Below are 21,299 nucleotides of genomic sequence, written 5' to 3'. Positions count from 1 at the left end.
ATCTCTCCCTCTCCCTTCCTCTCTAAAATCAATAAAAATATGTTTTTAAAAATGCATATGGGGTTTCAGTTAATGTAGATTACCAAGAAGTATTATATGATTAATTTGTATTTTCAAACTCCAGAAACCTATTCTATAAAGGAGATTGATTTTAAAAAATTCAGTGCGTCAATATAATATGCAGGCATTAAGATATATTATAGAAGCCATGGCCGGGTAGCTCAGTTGTTTAGAGTGGAGTCCCCATGCACCAAGGTTGTGGGCTCCATCTCCAGTCAGGGTACATATAAGAAGCAACCAATGAATGCATAAATAATTGGATCAACAAAACTGCTTCTCTCTCTCTCTCTCTCTCTCTCTCTCTCTCTCTCTCTTCCTTTCCTTTCCTTTCCTTTCCTTTCCTTTCCTTTCCTTTCCTTTCCTTTCCTTTCCTTTCCTTTCCTTTCCTTTCCTTTCCTTTCCTTTCCTTTCCTTTCCTTTCCTTTCCTTTCCTTTCCTTTCTCTCTCTTTCAAATCAATAAATAGCCCAGACAGTGTGATTCAGTGTCGACCTATGAACCAGGAGGTCATGGTTTGATTCCCAGTCAGGGCACTTTCCCAGGTTGTGGGCTCAATCCCAAGTAGAGGGCTTGCAGGAGACAGCCGATCAATGATTCTCTCTCATTGTTGATGTTTCTCCCTCTCCCTCCCCCTTCCTCTCTGAAATCAATAGAAATACATATTTTTTTAAAAAAGAGCCCTGGTTGCGGAAACTGTTTTGGCTCAGTGGATAGAGCGTCGGCCTGCGGACTGAAAGGTCCCGGGTTCGATTCCGGTCAAGGGCATGTACCTTGGTTGCGGACACATCCCCAGTAGGGGTTGTGCAAGAGGCAGCTGATCGATGTTTCTCTATCATCGATGTTTCTAACTCTCTATCCCTCTCTCTTCCTCTCTGAAAAATCAATAAAATATATTTTTTTTAAAAAAAAGAGCCCTAGTTGATTTGGCTCAGTGGATAGAGTGTCAGCCTGTGGACTGAAGGATTCCAGGTTTGATTCCAATCATGTCCAGGTTGTGGGCTCGATCCCCAGTGGGGGGTGTGCAGGAGGCAGCCGATCAATGATTCTATCTCATCATTGATGTTTCTATCTCCCTCTCCCTTCCTCTATGAAATCAATAAAAATATATATTTAAAAATAAATAAAAATTAAAAATAAACATAAAAAGAAAAGAAAAAATATCTTTATTGATTTTTAGATAGAGAGGAAGGGAGAGGGAGAGATAGAAACATCAGAAACATCGATGAGCTGCCTCCTACACATCCCCTACCGGGGATCGAGCCCACAACCCGGGCACATGCCCTGACCAAGAATCAAACCCAGGACCTCTTGGTTCATGGGATGATGCTCAATCCACTGAGGCACACCAGCTGAACATATAATAAGAATTATTTCAATTTTGTGTTAATTAAAATTCAGCTGCCTAATATTTCTAAAAATCAAATTAAGTTTCCAACTAGGAACACAAATAAAGCAATTCAGCTATCTACTTTCTCTCCTTCAGAAAACAGCTTGAAATAAGCACATAGCCATAAAGATTTGTGTCACTGCAATTTAATAATGGTGAACAGGACTTTGCCTGCATCACCTCACCTAATCTGCACAACCCCATGAGGAAATCCCAGTAGGGAGACCATTTTAGAGATGAGAAAACCAAAGAGCAGAGAGGATAAGTAAATTATCCAAGACCACAAAGTTAGGAAGAGGCACAGACCAGGGTGAGGACTCAGGGTTCCAAAGCCTGAGTCCTCATCACTACTAGTCTCTATATACATGCAGCCCTGGTCACCTCCTCATCTATATCACCTTCAACAGCAGTGGCAAGTTCTAGCTCTATCCTCAAAACCCTCTCTCTCTCTCAAAACACACACACACACATACTGAGTGGCCAGATTATTATGACCACCCCATCAGTACTTTGGGGCCAGATTATTATGACCACCCCATCAGTACTATTGGGCCACCTTTTGCCTTCAATACGGCAGCGATTCTTCTTGGCATTGACTCCACGAGATGTTGAAAGGTGATGCAAGGAATCTGACACCATGCCTGATGAATAGCACTGTCCAGTTCTGTGAGATTTGATGGTTGTGAAACCAGCTGCATGATGGCTCTTTTAACTTCATCCCACAAATGCTCAATTGAATTGAGATCTGGTGATTGTGGGGGCCACCTAAGCAAGGTAAAGTCTCCCTCATATTCTTGAAACCACTCCTGCACAATACGAGCACTGTGGCATGGCGCATTGTCTTGTTGGAAGAAGCCATCTCCATTGGGATATGCCATGAACATGATAGGATGAACTTGATCAGCAACAACACTTAGGTATGTTGTGTTATTCAGACGTTGTTCCACATGAATTAAAGGGCCCAAATCATGCCAGGAAAACATGCCCCAAACCATAACACTGCCCCCACCAGCTTGAAGGGTTGTACTCATGCATGTGGGGTGCATGCTTTCGTGCTGTTTCCGTGAAATTCTCACTCTGCCATCTGCATGATACAACTGGAAACGTGATTCATCGGACCACATGACTTTTTTCCAATGCTCGACTGTCCAATCCTTGTGTTCCTGTGCGAATTGGAGACGTTTTATCTTGGTAACTGCAGACAGCAAAGGTGTTCGAACAGGCCTTCGGCTTCCATATCCCATATGATGCAGTGTACGGGATAATTTGCCTACAAACGTCAGGTGGTCATAATAATCTGGCCACTCAGTATATATATATTAGAGGCCTGATGTACGAAATTCGTGCAAGGGGCTCGGCCCTCACAGCGACGGCTTCGTCCACAGGTCATCCGGACGGTTGTTCTGCTGTTCAGTCTAATTAATATATTAGCTCTTTATTATATAGGATATTTTTTAATTGATTTCAGAGAGGAAGGAAGAGGGAGAGGGAGAGGGAGAGAGAAACATCAATGAGAGAGAATCATTGATCAGCTGCCTCCTGCACGCCCCCTACTGGGGATGGAGCCCGCAACCGGGCATGTGCCTTGATCAGGAATTGAACCGTGACCTCTTGGTACATAGGTCAACACTCAACCACTGAGCCACGATGGGTGAGCTTCAAAAGGCACTTTTAACAACTGACCTAATTTCAGAGAAAAGGGGAACCCCCTCAGCTTCCTGCATCCTTCCCTGACTTATCCATTCTCTCTCAGAGGGAGAAATCTTATATGATTGTAATATTTGGGATATACTTCTACTAAAAAAGTTATTTATCTGAAATTCAAATGTCCTGTTTTGGGCAACCCTACTTAGAGAAGATTCTCAGCTGACTTTCATGCTAAGGAAACATACCAAAACAATCTTCCTTTCTTATCCCTCTCCCACAACCAATCATCTAGCCCAAAGATGCCTATCATGTCTACCATTCCCGTGCCTCCTCCCAAGGAAAACTGTGCAACAACAAAACCACATTTCCTGTTGCCCTTGCCGGTTTTGTTTAAACACATAGCGATCTGGCCTCCATAGCAGATTGGAGACTGTCCTGGGGGATTGCTACAGCCTCCACTTCTGAACTCAGAGCCTGTCCACTATTCTAGCCAAATTTCCGCTGCCCGCCCCCCCCCCCCCCCCCCCCCAGTTGTGGTAGTGTCAGTACACTAGGAGACCCATGGTCAGAGGAGACCTAACACCTGTCACCCATGGTTACCCTTTGGATGTGTCAAAAGCAGCCTTTGTCTGATTGAGCACTTCTTTCTCATGAGTCCTCTCAAGTCCTCTCACCTTGCCCTGGGCGTGGCGCGACGTCAGTGAGGTGGGAATGTACTAGTATAGTTCCTCAAGAAAGGACTGAGCCATGGTAGATATTCCTGGAAAAAATGGGGTTCATCCTGCACAAGAAAGATTACATGGAGGTGGGAGAAAGTAAGGCAGGGATGGGATTACAGGATAGTTAACAAGAGTATTTGCTCTCTTGATGGTGGCTTATTTAAAAAAATTGTTAACCTACATGCACAGAAACAATGAACAAGGCTTATTTAAGGCAAAGAGAAACCTTTTACTAAAGAAGTTATATGTCTGGGGTGTGACTACCTACCATGACCTGCTTGACTAGGAATTTATGATCAGATCACCTTTTGAGATTATGTTCCATAGAACCCATTTTTTCACCCTGTGAGGTTCCTTTCCCTGGAACCCTTTTTCCCCCCTAGTAAGCAGAGACAGGGGGAGAAAGGAGTGAGGGGTGGATAGGCTCCATTACCATGTATTAGTTTTCCATTACTACTATAACAGATGGCCACAAATATAGTGGCTAACAGTGACACAGATTTACTCTCTAACAGTTCTGTAGGTTAGAAGTCTGACACTCGACTCACAGGACTAAAACCAAGGTGCTGGTAGGGCTCTATTTCTTTTTTTGAGACTCTACGGGAAAATCTGTTTCTTTGATTTTCCTAGCTTCTAGAGGTGGCAATTTCTGGGCTCATGATCTTCCTCCGTCTTCAAAGCCAGAAATATCAGGTTGCTGATCTCCCCTCTCCCACTTTTAAAAATCTTTGTGAATAGGTTGTACTCATCCAAATAATTCAGGATAATCTCCACATCTTGAGGTTGTTTAAACACATCTGCAAAGTCTCTTTACAATATAAACGAACATATCTGCATATCTCTTAGGACATGAACATCTTTGGGAGGCCATTATTCTGCCTCTCACAATCAAATTTCAAAACTAGCCCTGCCAGCATGGCTCAGTGGTTGGGTGTCAACCTATGAACCAGGAGGTCACGGTCAATTCCCAGTCAGGGCACATGCCCAGGTTTCGGGCTCCATCCCCACTAGAGGGCATGCAGGAGGTGGCCGATCAATGATTCTCATCATTGTTTCTCTCCCTCTCCCTTCCTCCCTTTGAAATAAATATATTTTTTAAAACTATACCATGTGAAACATATATTAGGTATGAATTTTAACACACAAGTAAAATAAGGAAATAGTACTTTTAACCCCACATTTTGGCTCCCATCAGATTAAGGTGATGAGAAACTAATTAATCATTGGTTAGGGCGCCTTATGTGGTACGCATAATGCCATAAAAATCTTGGTCTCAAAAAAATAACACACCAAAATCTTGGTCTCAGGCCATGTGGTTCTCTAATGTACGATGACATTCCGTTTGGTCAGAATGTCATTGACATTTCTGCCCAAGCAGGTCACCTTGGGGTCCAGTCATTCTAGATACCCCAATGCACTCTGAAGTCTTGACCCACTTCTTGGGCCCCCAAATTACTAGTGAAGTTCCTGGTAATCCAGGCCCCTCCCTGTTTAGGAGAATCTCCCCTTTTCCCCACCCTCACTCCATTACTCTCTCAGGCAGAGGCCTCTCTCTTTCTTCCCTCCTCTTGACTGGATTTACACTTTTACAAAAAAACAGAAGAGCATTTGGCTTTAAGCTGCTTTTGGCTTTCCCTCTTGCAAAAATCCCAAGAAAGAAATTACAACAGACCAATATATGAAGGACCTGTGTAGAGTAGGATAGGGCGGGCTTGTGAGGAGGCTGAGAAATGATATGGTGATCAAAACACATTGGTACAAAACAAAACAAAACCCCATATTGGTACAGCCCTATCCAGCTTGGCTCTGCAGATAAAGCGTTGGCCTGCAGACTGAAGGGTTCGATTCTAACCAATGGCACATGCCTGGGTTGATGGCTTGGTCCCAAGTAGGGGACGTGCAGGAGGCAGCCAATCAATGATTCTCATCATTGATGTTTCAAGTTCTCCCTCTTCCTTCCTCTCTGAAATAAATAAAAATGTATTTCAAAAAATCACATTGGTACAATTAATAAATTAACATCTCAAAAAACAATTCTGTTGCATAAACATAGCCTACTATTTTATCTTTTCCCACCAGGACCTATTTCTATTTAGATAATTTCTTTCATTTCAACATCTTTACAGCTAGTTCTGCAGAGGCACTGGTAAATTCTGATTTTTTTTTCATGGTCTTTTTTTTTAAGGATCTTTTTCTTAACATATGTTTTTATTGATTTCAGAGAGAGGGAGAACTAGAAACATCAGTGTGCCTCCTGCACACCCCCTACTGGGGATCGAGCCCAAAACCAGGGCATGTGTCCTGACTAGAAATTGAACCGTGACTTCCTGGTTCATAGGTTGATGTTCAACCACTGAGCCACGCCAGCTGTGCTTAACGATTTTTTTTTTAAGAGAAAGTTTATTTAGAAAGTTACCCAGGTAGTAGAAGTGAGGCAGCTGAGCTACGTAGGCTCAGAAAACAAGTTACAGAAGCAAAAGAAGGGATGCACGTGGTGGGAGAGGAGAGAGAAAAGGGGGACAGGAAAGTCATGGGCATGCTCCCAAGAAGGAGAGTCACCCGTTTGAACAATTTTAAAGTCTACCAATCAGTGGCACTGAGTACAATGTGGCTATCCAGTTCTAGAACTTTTCTATCATCCCAAATGAAAATCCTATACTCATTGTCCTTGGAAGGAATAGTTTATTTGAGCCCAACTGATGACATACGCCAGGGAGCAAGATCTCAGATGTTCCCAAGAAAAACAGTTTTGCAGCTCTTTTTATGCATTTGAAATGAAGGAGGAGGGATAAGGAAGATTACATGGAGGTGGGAGAAAGCAAGGTGGGGATTAGATTACCAGATATTTAACAAGATTATGTGCTTTCTTAAGAGTGGTCATACCTTCAAGGGTATTACTTCTGACTTCTCAAAGGTTTGTTAACCTTGCATAAGAATCTATATATATAAAAGCCTAAGCGACTGTTATGACGAACTGGAACGACCGGTCAACCAGACGCTATAACGCGCACTGACCACCAGAGGGCAGACACTCAACACAGGAGCTATCCCCTGGTGGTCAGTGCACTCCCACAGCCAACCTCCTGTGGCCCCTCCACCCCTACTCGAAAGGCCTTGATCACCAGCCAGGCCGAGGGACCCACCCGTGCACAAATTCATGCACCGGGCCTCTAGTAATAGATAAAGCTGGCTTAAAACCTTTCACTAAAGAAGTTATAGGCCTGGGCATAACTACCCATCATGACCAGCCTAGTTAGGAATTTATCAGATCACACTGTGAGGTTAATTTCCATAGATCCCCATTTTTTTTCCTCCACGTCATTAACCAGTCACTTTTTTCTTCCCCAATCCTTTATTTGTATAGATTTATATTAATTTTTTCATAAAAAATATAAAATACATAAGCAATATAGAAAATGTGAAGATAAAAATCTCTTTCCTGCCTGGCTGGTGTTGCTCAGTGGCTGAGCATCGACCGATGAACCGGTTGCGAGCTTGATCCTGTGTGGGGTGTGCAGGAAGCAGCTGATCAATGATTCTTTCTCATCATTGATGTTTCTATCTCTCTCCCTCTCCCTTCCTTTCTAAAATCAATAAAAATATATTTTAAAAATAAAATAAGCCCTAGCCAGTTTGGCTCAGTGAACAGAGCATCAGCCTGCAGACTGAAGGGTCCCGGGTTTGATTCCGGTCAAGAGCACGTGCCTGGGTTGCAGGCTGGGTCCCCAGTAGGGGGCCTGCAGGAGGCAGCAGATAAATGATTCTCTCTCATCATTGATGTTTCTATCTCTCTCTCCTTCTCCCTTCTTCTCTGAAATCAATAAAAATATTTTTTAAAAATAAAATAAATAAATTGAAAAACTTTTTAATATATATCTTTATAAAGTTATTGTAGCAGCTAATATGTAGGATTACCATAATTCCTGTTTTGTTTGGGATAGTCCCTCTTATGCCAGTGAGGATTAACCAAATAAATAAATAAAGATATTCAACATCATATCATTAGGGAATTGAAACTAAAACAAAGAGATATCAGAATGGCCAAAATTGTTTTAAAATATATTTTTATTGATTTCAGAGAGGAAGGGAGAGAGACAGAAACATCAGTGATAAGAGAGAATCATTAATTGTTTTCCTTGGTGAAGGGTCCCGGGTTCGATTCCAGTCAGGGCATATGCCCCAGTTGCAAGCTTGATCCCCAGGGTGGGGTGTGCAGGAGGCAGCTGATTAATGATTCTTGTCATTGATGTTTCTATCTCTCTCTCTCTCTCTGAAATCAATAAGAACATTTTTTTTTTAAATTGAGTGTGGCACACTTCTAAGAGCCAATTAACTTGCGGTATACATAGTGTCAGATGAACAAAGGAAGTTCAGAAACATATTTTATGATCCTATTTTGTGTAGAAAAAATAGAGAGAAATGGATATGTTTAAATATGCTCAGAGCATTAATGGAAGAGCATGAAACTTGCTAACGGGTTTATTTTGGGAAATGGGTTGGGGAATCGGGAATGGGAAACTTTTATTTCCTTCAATATATAGATTAAAATGTTAATATGAGCATGTTCTTATTTTTTATGATTACTTACTTTATTTATGTAACAAGTGGATGTGTCTTTTTTTGCAAAATAGTCTAACAATTCAGATACAGTAAAAGTGTTCTTGACTTCCCTGCATACACAGTCCCACACCTTTCCCAAGACAGAACCTCTGCTGGCAGTTTATTTGTATCCTTGTTTTATGATTTTAAAAGTATAAGTAACTCCTTTCGAGCTGCTTAAATCTCTGTTTATTATTAGTTGTAAAATTCCCCAGTGACCACAGAAATACTCCTTATGGGGAAAGGGAAGTTTTAAAATAGGGGAGCAGCAGTATTTGTCATAAACCAACCGGGCAGCAGGGAAAACCCCAGGCCTTTTTTAGATCTCTGAAGGATAGCTTAAGATGCCTGGCCGGAGGCCGGGAGTGGACAAAGAAAGGAAGGCCAGAACAATAGAGTCCCCCACCGCTGCCTTTCTGGAGGTGGGGCTCTGCAGTCAGTGTGGGGTTGGCCTAATCAATGTAATTGAGGGAGAAGAAACTCACCACAGAGTTCAAGTTTCAAATCGTTACTTTGAATTCTGAGATAGAATATGGTGAGAAGAGTGGAAAAGTCTGTCAATTGCTCCCTTGGGTCCAAACACTTCACTGGAGTTAGAAAGGCCCGGAAGATGGTGCCACTTCAGTTATTTTGCTGCTTTACAATTGTTATAGGCGGGGTTAAAAACACATGGGTGTTAATAGAATTTTTTCACTAATGAAGTTGCTTTCTGTGTCGTTTTTGGATTAACAGGCTGTTTTCCCCAAATAGTAATTTATTTTCCTGATCATTAAAAAACAAAACAAAACAATAACACTGAATTTTAGCCTGTTTGGTCCAGAAGATGCTTCTAGAGTGCAGGGAAATTCCTAATCTGATTTAATGGGAAAATCCCGAGACTGGGACTCCAGTCCTTACTAACTGGAGTCCTTGAGTCCTTATTGTATAATCTCTCACTTAATTGCTTGGTGCTTCACTTGTTTCATCTGTAAAATAAGACTTGATACAAATGATTTCTATGGTCCTCTGGCTCAAAAATCTATTAGTTGAACTTGTCTAGTTAATATAAGACTGTCAGACTTATCATACACTCAAAATGAAGTGGAGAGTTGGATCAATTGCATAGGTCATTCTGGGGAAAAAAAGAAAGTAAATTGGACCTCAATTAGGCCTATTTCAGGCCAAGTTGTTTATTCTGTTTTCTTTTTCTGAGGCTATGAAACCAGAATTCTTCCTATCTGATGGATCAATGCACCTCACTTGTTCTCTGCTCCATTTTATTAGGTGGATCCCACAGAAATTCAAATACTTACACCTAAAACTGCTAGGCATAGTTTTGCTCTGTATGTGCTAGAAAAACAAAAATGTCCTTTCAACCTCAGTGTTAAACGGATTTCACACATACTGTCTACCATCATTTGGTTAGCCAGCCCTTCTCAAACTTTCTAAAGTGCATAGTCACCTGGGGATCTTTTAAAATGTAGATCTTGATTCAGCAGGGCTGAGTGAAGCACATGAATCTGCATTTCTAACAAGCGCCCAGGCGATCCTGGTGCTGTTTGTGTTCTTCACCTGAACTAGCAAGGGGCTAAACCGGGAGCCCCTCAATGCCTCTTGTTATTCTCTTTTTCAAATGCAAATTATTTTTTATGAAAAATAACTAACTCTAATTTAACTGATAAAAAGAATGCTGCTTTCCGATAGTAGTTGTGAAATAAAGCCAAAATTAAGGTCATTCCTAAAATAAATGTGTTGGATCTGGATGCCTGACACTGCTAATAGGTTAGGAAACTTACAAGTATGTTCCTTTGTCTTTCCATCTATAGATATCTTATACAGCAGAGAAAACTTATTAACGTATATAAATCTTTTGCTCCAAAAAAGATTCAAGGCTGTAAGTAGTGTTCCCGGAAAGGGGACCTGGCCCTGAACAGGTCTGCCTAAGGGCCAGCGGTAGTGTGGATTCTCAACTCCGTGCAGGAAAAGTTTTACAATACAAATCCAGGTGAATTTTAGAGGACGTTTATTAAAGCTGGGGACAATGAAACAAAGAAGGACTGGGGAAATGAGCCTGGGAGGGGCTGCTTTGGCTCACTAAGTCAGAGAAAAGGGGGCCTTGGGGACAGGTTCAGGGGGTTTGCCTGGGATGAACTGCTCATTGCTGCCCTGATTACAAGCCCCATGGGGTTCTTTAGAGTTTTGGAGACACTAGCCTGTGGGGGAAGAACTGTGGGGCAGACAGGGGAGAACTCCCGGGAAGGAGAGCGTGCGTTAGACTTTTGCTTTGAGAGGTTTTAAAGGCTGGGCATTTAGGGGAGGTCTTTTTATTGTTTAAAGTATTACAAACAGTAGTACATATGTCTCCTTTTTTTCCCCATTGACCTTCCCCCGCCCCCCCCCACCTCCCACCCCTGCACATGCCCTCACCCCCCACCTCCACCCCAGTGTCGTGCATCCATTGGTTATGCTTATATGCAAGCATACTAGTACAAGTCCTTTGGTTGATCTCTTACCTGCCCCCGCCCCCCCCAGGAGAGGTCTTAAGGGAGAATCTCAATAGAATATTCATCAGCTTTATGCTGACATACCAAAATGAGGTCTATTCTCTAAACTTCATCTGTCCTTGGGTGTGGTTGGCAAATGGCACTAATTGGATTTCTGCTGTCTCCCTGAGTTGGGTGATTTAAACTGTTTAAATCTGGTTGGAGAGAAGAAGTGCAAATCTTTTACTCTTAAGTGTCCTGGTTTGGAGAAGATAGGATTTACTAGGTGGCTTCAAACTGCTGTTTAACTGTGTCTCAGTTTCCCTATTTTGCTTGTTCTGGTTTACAGGCCTGTCTCAGTAAGTTGTAAGGATTAATGAGGTAACCTATGTGAAAACCCTTCGCCTCGTGCCTTGTATTTACAAAATACATAACCAAAAGATATATTACCAAGTAAGGCAAAAGATCCAAAGGGGCATTTCATAGAAGGGGAATATTGAATGGTCAATAAACATTTGAAAAGATGCACAACCTCATTAATAATCAAAGAACTGAAAATTCAAACCACAGTAAGATACCACTTTAACCTCCAGAATAGCAAAAAGTAAAAAACCATACAGTAGCATGTATGATTGGTGCAATTACTTTGGAAAACAATTAGGCATTATTCTGGAAAGTTGAAGAATATGAATATTCTACTACCCAGTAGTTCAAATATTAGCTATAAATCCTAGAGAACCTCTTGCACTATATACCAGTAGACATGCACAAAGAAGCTCATGATATCACTGTTCATAAGAACAAAAAAATGAAAACAACCCAAGTGACTATGCATAGTAGAATGGATAGGTAGTTTTATATTCATGTGATGGAATATTATAAAACAGTGAAAATGAAAGTACTATAGTCACAAACATCATGGATAAATCTCACAAACTTAATGTTGGGGGAAAGAAAAGGCAGAGAAGAATACATGTAATATGAAAATACAGTGTATTGAAGAACATATATATTCATCATAAAATGGAAGGAAAATAAGAGAATAATAAGTATAAAAATTAGGGTAAAGATTATATTGGGATAGTGGCCCAGTGCATGAAATTCGTGCACATTAAAAGAGGATTAATTAGAGGAAATAATTTAATATTGCTATTTGCCCTTTCTCTATAATAGAAGTATCAGAGATTAAAGAAAATTAGTAAAATGTATATGAAAACCTTCCTCCTGTCAGAGTCTGGGGCGCACCACGGGACCCAGAGTCAAGTCCCCACCCACCCACATGCACCTCAAAATCACGGGAGACCCAGACCCGGCCAGCCCCCGCCCCCATTGGGCTAGATCCAGACCTGGCCAGTCCCACCCTTGTCAAGCCCCACCGGGCAGGGGATGTAGCCTCAGGTCCCCTGGCCCGGCGCCAGGATGAGGGGCATGGCCTGAGGTCCCCCAGCCCAGACCAGGGCGGGGGGGAGGGGTGCCTTGAGGTCCCCCGTCAAGCCCTGCCAGGTGGGGGACATGCCTGAGATCCCCTGTCAAGCCCTGCTGGGTGGGGGGCATGGCCCAAGGTCCCCTGTCAAGCCCCACCAAGCGGGTGGGCGCAGCCTCAGGTCCCCTGGCCAGGTGCTGGAGCAGGGGGTGCGGCCTGAGGTCCCCCGGCCTGGTGCCAGGGTGGGGGTGCGGCCTGAAGTCCCCTGTCAAGCCCCTCCTGGTGGGGGGCACGGCCTGAGGTCCCCCGGCCTGGCACTGGAGTCCCCTAGCCTAGCACCAGGACGGGAAGCGCACCTTGAGGTCCCCCATCAAACCCCGCCGGGCGGGGGGCATGGCCTCAGGTCTCCTGGCCTGGCTCCAGGGTGGGGTGCGAGGCCTGAGGTCCCCTGTCAAGCCCCGCCAGGTGGGGGATACCACCTGAGGTCCCCTGTCAAGCCCCATGGGGCGGGGGAGGGCGTAGCCTCAGGTCCCTGCTGATTGCTAGTTAAGGCTCCTTATGGGAACTTGGCTTCAGCTGTGGGTGCAGCCATCTTTGTGATGGAGTGATGGTCAATTAGCATATTCCCTCTTTATTAGATAGGATAAGGAGAAGGGAGACATAACTGATTGGGCACCATGAGGAATTTCAAATGTATTGACAATGACAACATGTAAAATATTAAAGTTTTATCCCTTTCCTATTGTCTCAAGTTGTACACTTTGTCATCATATTTTACTCCAATCTCTGTCCACATCATATCACTTTTTAAATATATATATATATATACTAGAGGCCCGATGCATGCGAAATTCAAGCAAGAGTAGGCCTTCCTTCCCCCAGCTGCTGGCACCGACTTCCCTCTGGCACCCAGGACCCGGGCTTTCCTCGCAGCCCCGACTTCATCCAGAAGGACATCTGGTCTAATTAGCATATTACGTTTTTATTATTATAGATATACATTTTTTTATTTCAGAGAAGAAGGGAGAGGGAGAGAGAGATAGAAACATCAATGATGAGAGAGAATCATTGATCAGCTGCCTCCTGCACGCCCCCTACTGGGGTTCAAGTACACAACCAGGCATGTGCCCTGACTGGGAATCAAACCATGACTTACTGGTCCATAAGTGGATGCTCAACCACTTAGATACACTGGGCGAGCCATATCAGTTTTTTACATGACCTCTCTCATTTAAGGACATCATTAATCCTCTCACCCATGCCAGAAATGTGAAGGTCATCTTTGATTCCTCATCTAAACATTTCTCAGATCTCAGCCTTCATTTTCAACCCCATCCCCACTAATATGTGTTAAGTACTTGTAAATCTTCGACTATTGGAATTATCTAACATTTCTTTCCTTATCTTATCTCTCTCCAATCTTCCCCTCTTCTGCTGCCAATAATCTTTCTAAAAAGAAATCCAATGTTGATCCTCCCCTAGAAATCTTAAACACCTCCCTGTTGTTTTCAGGATAAAAAGCACACCCTTTGTCATGGAAGAAGCCATTTTAACATAAAATTAATACTTTTAACTAACATTTAGTCAGCACTTACTATGGGTTAGGCACCATTCAAAATGCTTTACATTTATTACTTGTCCTCACAACTCTACTAGGCTGGCATTATTATTATGCATTTGGCCCACAGAGAGTGATCAATAAATGCTGTTGAATGAATGCATTTCTCTTTTACGGATGGGGAAACGAGGCTTAGCATATTAAGTCACCCAAGGTTTTCATAGCTAGTCAGTGGTAAATTGTATACAAAGGGCAGTCTGGCCGAAACCGGTTTGGCTCAGTGGATAGAGCGTCGGTCTGCGGACTGGAAAGTCCCAGGTTTGATTCCGGTCGGGGGCATGTACATTGGTTGCGGGCACATCCCCCGGTGGGGGGTGTGCCGGAGGCAGCTGGTCCATGTCTCTCTCTCATCGATGTTTCTGGCTCTCTATCCTTCTCCCTTCCTCTCTGTGAAAAATCAATAAAATATAATTTTCTTTTTTTTAAAAAAAGGGCAGTCTGACTCCAGGGCCTGAGTCCATTATATCTCAAGTCTCTTTAAAAGTGGACCCTAGACCTGACCGGATTGGCTCAGTGAAGGCCCAAGGACAGAAGGGTCACGGGTTCCATTCCCAGTCAAGGGCACATACCTCAGTTGCAGGTTCCTGTGCTAGAGGCAAACAATTGATGTTTCTCTCTCCCTCCCTCTTCCCTCCCACTCATCCTCCCTCCCTCCCTCCCTCCCTCCCTCCCTCTGTCTCTCTTCCTCTCTTCCTCTTTCTTCTCTCCCTCCTTCCTTTCTCCCTGCCTTCCACTCTATCTAAAAATCAATGGGGAAAAAATCCTCTGAAGAGGATTTTTTTTTTAAAGTGGGCCCTACCTTACTTATCTCTGGATACTTCCTAGTGCCTTTTTCCCACCCTAGTGATTGTTCTCTGCATTTACGAAGCTAATTCATACTTGCCCCCATCTTTAGTCAGGCTCTTGGCTCTGGAAATGTCTTTCTCTACTCCAGTCTTGGTCAGGGTAGCTCTTCTTAGCCTTCGGTATCCTCAACTTCAGTATCCTCAGCTCTTCTCCACTTTATATAACTGGGTCTGAGAAACTCTTCTTCACCCTGAGGCTGAATTACTCCTTCCCTCCCCTTTTGCTCCCAAAGCACTTTATTCATGCCTTTAATTACAGACACTCTAACACTATATTATAGTTTATATATGTGTCTGCATTTCCCTAGGTTGTGTTCTCCTTCAGGGCAGGGACTGGGTTTTATTCATGTTTGTATCCTGGCATGTAATCAGGATTCAATAAATATTTGTTAAGTGAATGAATAAATGGATATCTTTAATTTGACTTTGCAAAAGATGTAGGAAATATTTCTTTGAAAGGACATATCTTGTAATAACCTTTCTATAGAAGCTAAGGGATAAGATTAAATCTTAATTTAGCAAAGGCCCTTGGCAGGAAACTATTTCAATATCAATAAGGTATCTGCTTTCTGAAAACTATTGAATACAAGGGTATCAAGGAATAGTTAGTTACTAAAACAAATCCTAAGTGCACTTAAAGGGAAGAGGCTGAGCAAATAAATATGAATGGTTTGCTGGTACTAGCCATCTGGGGAATGAAAACTAGAGAATTAAAAACCAAGAAAACTTCAAATATTTTCATTTATATTTTAAAGTTTAGATAGGGAAGTTGGAAATAGAGAAAAAAACTTACCAGGCACCCTGTACTAAGTCTATTTTTATGACTTTTAGTTCAAATGCCTTGTCATAAACATTAAGGACTTCAGGTCCCTTATTGTGGATTATGTGTCATCTCTTCTTTGTCTATGAGATGTAGATAACAGCAAGTTTAGTTTCTGAGACCAGTCATTTGGTAGGTTATTTGGATCCTTGGATCTCTGAAAATTGTTAATTCCTGCCAACCGGTCTCACTAACTACCAGCTTAAAAAGAGATGCATCTGACTCATCGACAGATTCAGAAGTTTGGCCATCCTCTTCATTGTTATCCTGGTATAATACTCGACAATTATTCCAATACTAGAGGCCTGGTGAACAAAATTCATGCACGGGTGTGGTCCCTAGGCCTGGCTGGTGATCCAAGCGTGAACATCTGTCATGGAAGGGCAGGTCTCAGCTGACCTCTGGGCCCTGGGCAGCACCTGGGCCCCTGCTCGCACCCACGTTGGCCTGGCGCCACCCTCTCACCTGCTCCACCATCCCGCCTCGGTCCCTATCATCCGGGCCTATTGGGGCCAGCAGCACCTCCACTGCCATCCACTGCCAGCACCACGTCGCTGACGCCCGCCATGTTCTGTGCCGCCCCCTGGTGGTTAGCACACGTCATAGCAAGCGGCCGAACTCCCAGTTGAATGACTGCCTGAGGGGACAATTTGCATATTAGGCTTTTATTATATAGGATTATTTTCAGTAACTTGGTTAAGTCTTTCCACCATTTCCCTCCCTACATTTTTTCTGTGTAACCAAAAACATCAGTTGAATAAGCAAAGTAAGCTAGAGAAAAGAAAATGTTATTAAGAAAATCATAAGGAAGAGAAATGCATTTGCAGTACTTATTTATTTATTTTTAAATATATTTTATTGATTTTTTACAGAGAGGAAGAGAGAGGGATAGAGAGTTAGAAACATCGATGAGAGAGAAACATCGACCAGCTGCCTCTTGCACACCCCCTACTGGGGATGTGCCCGCAACCAAGGTACGTGCCCTTGACCGGAATCGAACCTGGGACCCTTGAGTCCGCAGGCCGACGCTCTATCCACTGAGCCAAACCGGTTTTGGCTACAGTATTTACTGAAAAAAAAAAAAATCTGCATATAAGTGGACCTGCTCAGTTCAAACCCATGTTGTTCAATGGTCCAGTGTATATGCATAAAGATGTTTTTTAGCTATTTGCCACTGCTTCTTTGGTAAACTTGAGCTGCTTGCCAAAATAGGATAACAAGAAGAACGTTTGGGTCCATGGGCACAGGAGCATCACAGAAGTGCCTATAAATAGATAGGGGGAGCCTTCATGCTGACTCTATCAAGTTGCTGAGTTATAACTGAACCAGTTAAAGACTAGTGAGCCAGAGAGATTCAAAATTCAGAGAGAGAAGGTGATTAGTAGTGCAGAACTCTAGAGTATGGGGGTGGTGTGTGTGTGTGTGTGTGTGTGTGTGTGTGTGTGTGTGTGTGTGAGTGAGTGTGTGTGTGTGTGATCTGCAGCATAGGTGGAAAAAATAGCCTTAATAGGTGGAAAGGAGGGGTGTTATTTTGGAGGCAGGAAGTCGGGGGAGTTCCTTTTAAAGCCCTCTGTTTTTCTTAAAGGAGGAGGTGAGGTCATTCTTAGAGGGTGAGATGGGAAGGTCAGAGATTTGTGGAGGTTTAAAAAGGCTGTTGTGGATAATAGGAAACACTCCTTGTAGCCTAGCAGTCCTGTGAGCCCTTTTGCAGGTGAACCACAGAAAGGTAAGGGAATGTGGGGTCCAAGTAAAGAACCAAGAGCTACAGGCTAGAGAAATAAGAAATGAAGGCAGGAGGAACTCAGCTCAAAGACAGAGAGAGAGAAGAGGTCAAAGAACCTGTGTCTGAGGAGCGAAGGAGGAAAGGACTGGGGGAGGGTGGGGAAAGCTTGGTCAGACAGAGTAAGTGTAAGAAAGAGTATGAGTTTGAAACAAAATTAAATATACTGCAATTTTGTAATCTTGCATTTGAACATTGGTTTTATTTGTAGATTGTGTTTTTCAAACTTTTAAAATGAAATTTTAAATAGACCTACCTAGTTGAATCCTGAGTGGGTGATCTAGAGCCCTATGGACTCTCTGCCAGCTTTACACCCCCCACAGCAACCTCTGAGGCACTTTTACCCCAGGACTCCACAGAACACAATTTAAATATCCACTAAAGTTTTGAGACTGAAAACAATTTTATATCAAGTGAACACAATTCTGGCCTTGTTTGATAAGATGTGGGGTTACATACTTACTGTCAAAGTCATGACATCATTTCAAGAGCACATTCCTATATTTCCCATAGTGGATATGTATTACATTTATAATGTGTTCTAACTGGAGTCAGAAATGCAGTTGATCCTGGATTCAGTTCAATAATCTATCCAAAGGAGCTAACACTTGAGAAATCCCAAGGATGGGTCTCCCAGCTGTGGAAAAGAAGCAGGTAGAGCTAATTTTCTGTATTTTTTAGGGCTAACGTAGTTTTCAGTCTGTCCTGTTTGCTTATTTAACATTTGTTAGAAAATAACACTAGACCTCTACCGCCCATATTCCAAAATATATTCCCTATAGAGTAAAGCTTTAGATATAAAAATTTACAATATGTAATTATAAGAAAAAAATTATATAAACTTGTATAAGAAAGGCAGCTTATAAACTTACTAAAGGCCCGGTGCATGAAATTCGTGCACTGGTGGGGGGTGGGGGGTGCCTCAGCCCGGCCTGTGCCCTCTCGCAGTCTGGGACCTTTCAGGGGATGTAGCAGTGCGCCAAGCGGCAGGTGGCCAGGGAGGAGCCCGAATCAGGGCCAGGCGCCATGCCACTCACACTCATCCTGGCCCGCTGCGCCTGCTGCCGCATCGTGGTAGTGCTGCCACAGAGTCAGGAGAGGCTCCCACAGTGGCAGCTGCGCTTGCCAGCCATGAGCCCGGCTTCTGGCTGAGCAGCACTCCCCCTGTGGGAGTGCACTGACCATCAGGGGGAAGCTCCTGCATTGAGCATCTGCCCCCTGGTGGTCAGTGCGCATCATAGCAACTGGTTGTTCTGGTCATTCCACCGTAACAGTCGCTTAGGCTTTTATTATATAGATATCAGAAAGGCAAAGTCAACTTGGGAAAGTCAGAAGCCCAAATTAAAAAAGACAGACCTACCTGACTACACAAAAGGACAAACAATAACAAGGGAAAAGATGCAAAAGACATAATCAAAATCAGGACTGCTAAAAGTATCTGCAACACATATGACATGCAAAGAGTTAATAACATTACAAACAGATAAGAAAAAGACAAGCCAACCAAGAGCAAGGCAGACAAAGAACAGGCAATCCACAGGAAGGAATCCAAGTAGCCAACATATATATGAAAATAGTAGCCAGGAAAATAAAAATGAAAGTAACTATCAAACAGCATCCTGTGCTGGGAAGAAACTGTAGATATGGACACTCCCAAATTTACCATAGTGTGTGTGTGTGTGTGTGTGTGTGTGTGTGTGTGTGTGTGTGTTACTATAGCCTTTTTGAACAATAATCCAGCAACATCTATAGAATTTTAAATACTAATAAGATGAAAATGCAAGTAAACATACACTTTAACTTCTAATTTTATGTTTAAAATTGTTCAAATCTATAGAAAAGTTGCAAAAATAGTGCAATGAGCAACCAGTCACCTACAGTCACCAATTGTTGACATTTTATTATATTTACTTTGTCTTTCTCTATCTCTCTCTATATTTAATATGTAAATACTTTTTTATTTTCAAGAATAAAAAATGTTTCAATAAAAGTATTTTAAACTTGAGATCTAGGTGTTTCAGTGTCAAATAAAAATTAAATGGAGCCCTAACTGGTTTGGCTCAGTGGATAGAGCGTTGGTCTGCGGACTCAAGGGTCCCAGGTTCAATTCTGGTCAAGGACATGTACCTTGGTTGCGGGCACATCCCCAGTAGGGAGTGTGCAGGAGGCAGCTGATTGATGTTTCTCTCTCATTGATGTTTCTGACTCTCTATCCCTCTCTTTTCCTCTCTGTAAAAAAATCAATAAAATATAAGAAAAAAAATTAAATGGAGGGCAACCAGCTAGGGTACCCTCCCTGCAGCAGGAAGCTTTTCTGTAATAAAACTGCTTTTGCTTAAAAAAAAAAATTAATGGAATCAAGCTCTATGTGCTGCATAAAATAAACCCATTAAGACACATGGTTCTATTTTGGCAATGGCAACAAAACCCTATTAGGACAGGTAGTTTGCCTTATGCATAACTATATCTCCAGTGCCTAGAACACTGCCTGGTATATGGACAGTTCTTAGTAAATATTTCCCAAATGAGTGCATAAATATGAAATTATTTGCATTTTTTGTCTGTTTTTTATTCAGTTGAATATCTAACTCAGGTGTCTCTATCTTAGCTGAATAGAATTTCATTTATAAATATGTTCTGAAGTAAAAACTATGGATTCCTGCATGGTAATTTATGCTTATCAAAAATAATAATTGTTGTGCTCACTTTGGCAGCACATATACTAAAATTGGAATGATACAGAGAAGATTAGCATGGCCCTAGTGCAAGGATGACACACAATTCATGAAGCATTCCATATTTTAAAAAAATTGTTCTAGGTTCTAAACAAGCTTGGTCAATCAGGAAAGGCTACTTAAGGGAAGTAATATTTACATTGCTCTTTAAGGATGAGTAGGAATTACGCAGATAAATGGCATTCTAGTCAGAGGAAGCAGCATTCATTCATTTATATGTTTATTCCAACATTTACAGTGCTTACTGTGAGCCAGTCCATAGGTCCTGGAGATGTAGCAATGAACAAGACAGAAAAGTCTATGCCATCTTGTGGGAAGAGATAAATAAACAAGTAAACAAAAAAATGTATAAATGACAAGAAGGATAAGGGATGAGAGAGGGCCTGGGGTGGTATGTACATCTTAGATAAGATGATTAAGGGAAGGACTAACAAAGGAGATAACACTTGAGCAAAGGCCTGTGTGAAGTAAGGGAGGGACTGTGAAGGAAGAGCAATAAGTGCAAAGGGCCTGGCCTATGGCTCAGTGGTTGAGTGAGATCACAGTTTGATTCCTGGTGAGGGCACATGCCCTAGTTGCGGGTTCAATCCCTAGTGGGGGGCGTTGCAAGGAGTCAGCCAGTCAATGTTCTCTCTCATCATTGATGTTTCTATCTCTCGCTCCCTCTCCCTTCCTCTCTGAAATCTATATATATATATATATATATATATATATATATATATATATATATATATATATATATATATAATATGCAATATATATATATAATATTATATGCTATATATATATATACACACATACATACATATGAAGGTCCTGAGGTGACCAGTGAAGCTAGAATTGAGTGAGTGGGAGAGCAATGCAACAGGAGATAAAATCAGAGCGATGCAGTGGGAGATCACCTAGAACCTAGCCCTCACAACTGGTGACTTTTCTGAGGTCACCAAGGAAATGAGGGTAGAATTAGAAGTCTTAGAAGTGAGCAATATTTAGAGGTCTGGAAATACCAATACTTAGAGGTCTGGAAAAAGATAAAGATACAGAAAAGGAAACTAAAATAGGAGCAAAACCAGGCATAAATGATGTTCTAGAAGTCTAGTGAGTATGTGTTTTATTTTTTATTATTTTTTAAAATATATTTTATTGATTTTTTACAGAGAGAAAGAGAAAGGGACAGAGAGCTAGAAACATCGATGAGAGAGAAA

This window comes from Cnephaeus nilssonii, assembly GCF_951640355.1.
Source record: "Cnephaeus nilssonii genome assembly, chromosome: 15".
Classification (NCBI taxonomy): Eukaryota; Metazoa; Chordata; class Mammalia; order Chiroptera; family Vespertilionidae; genus Cnephaeus; species Cnephaeus nilssonii.
This window is presented reverse-complemented; position numbering follows the sequence as displayed.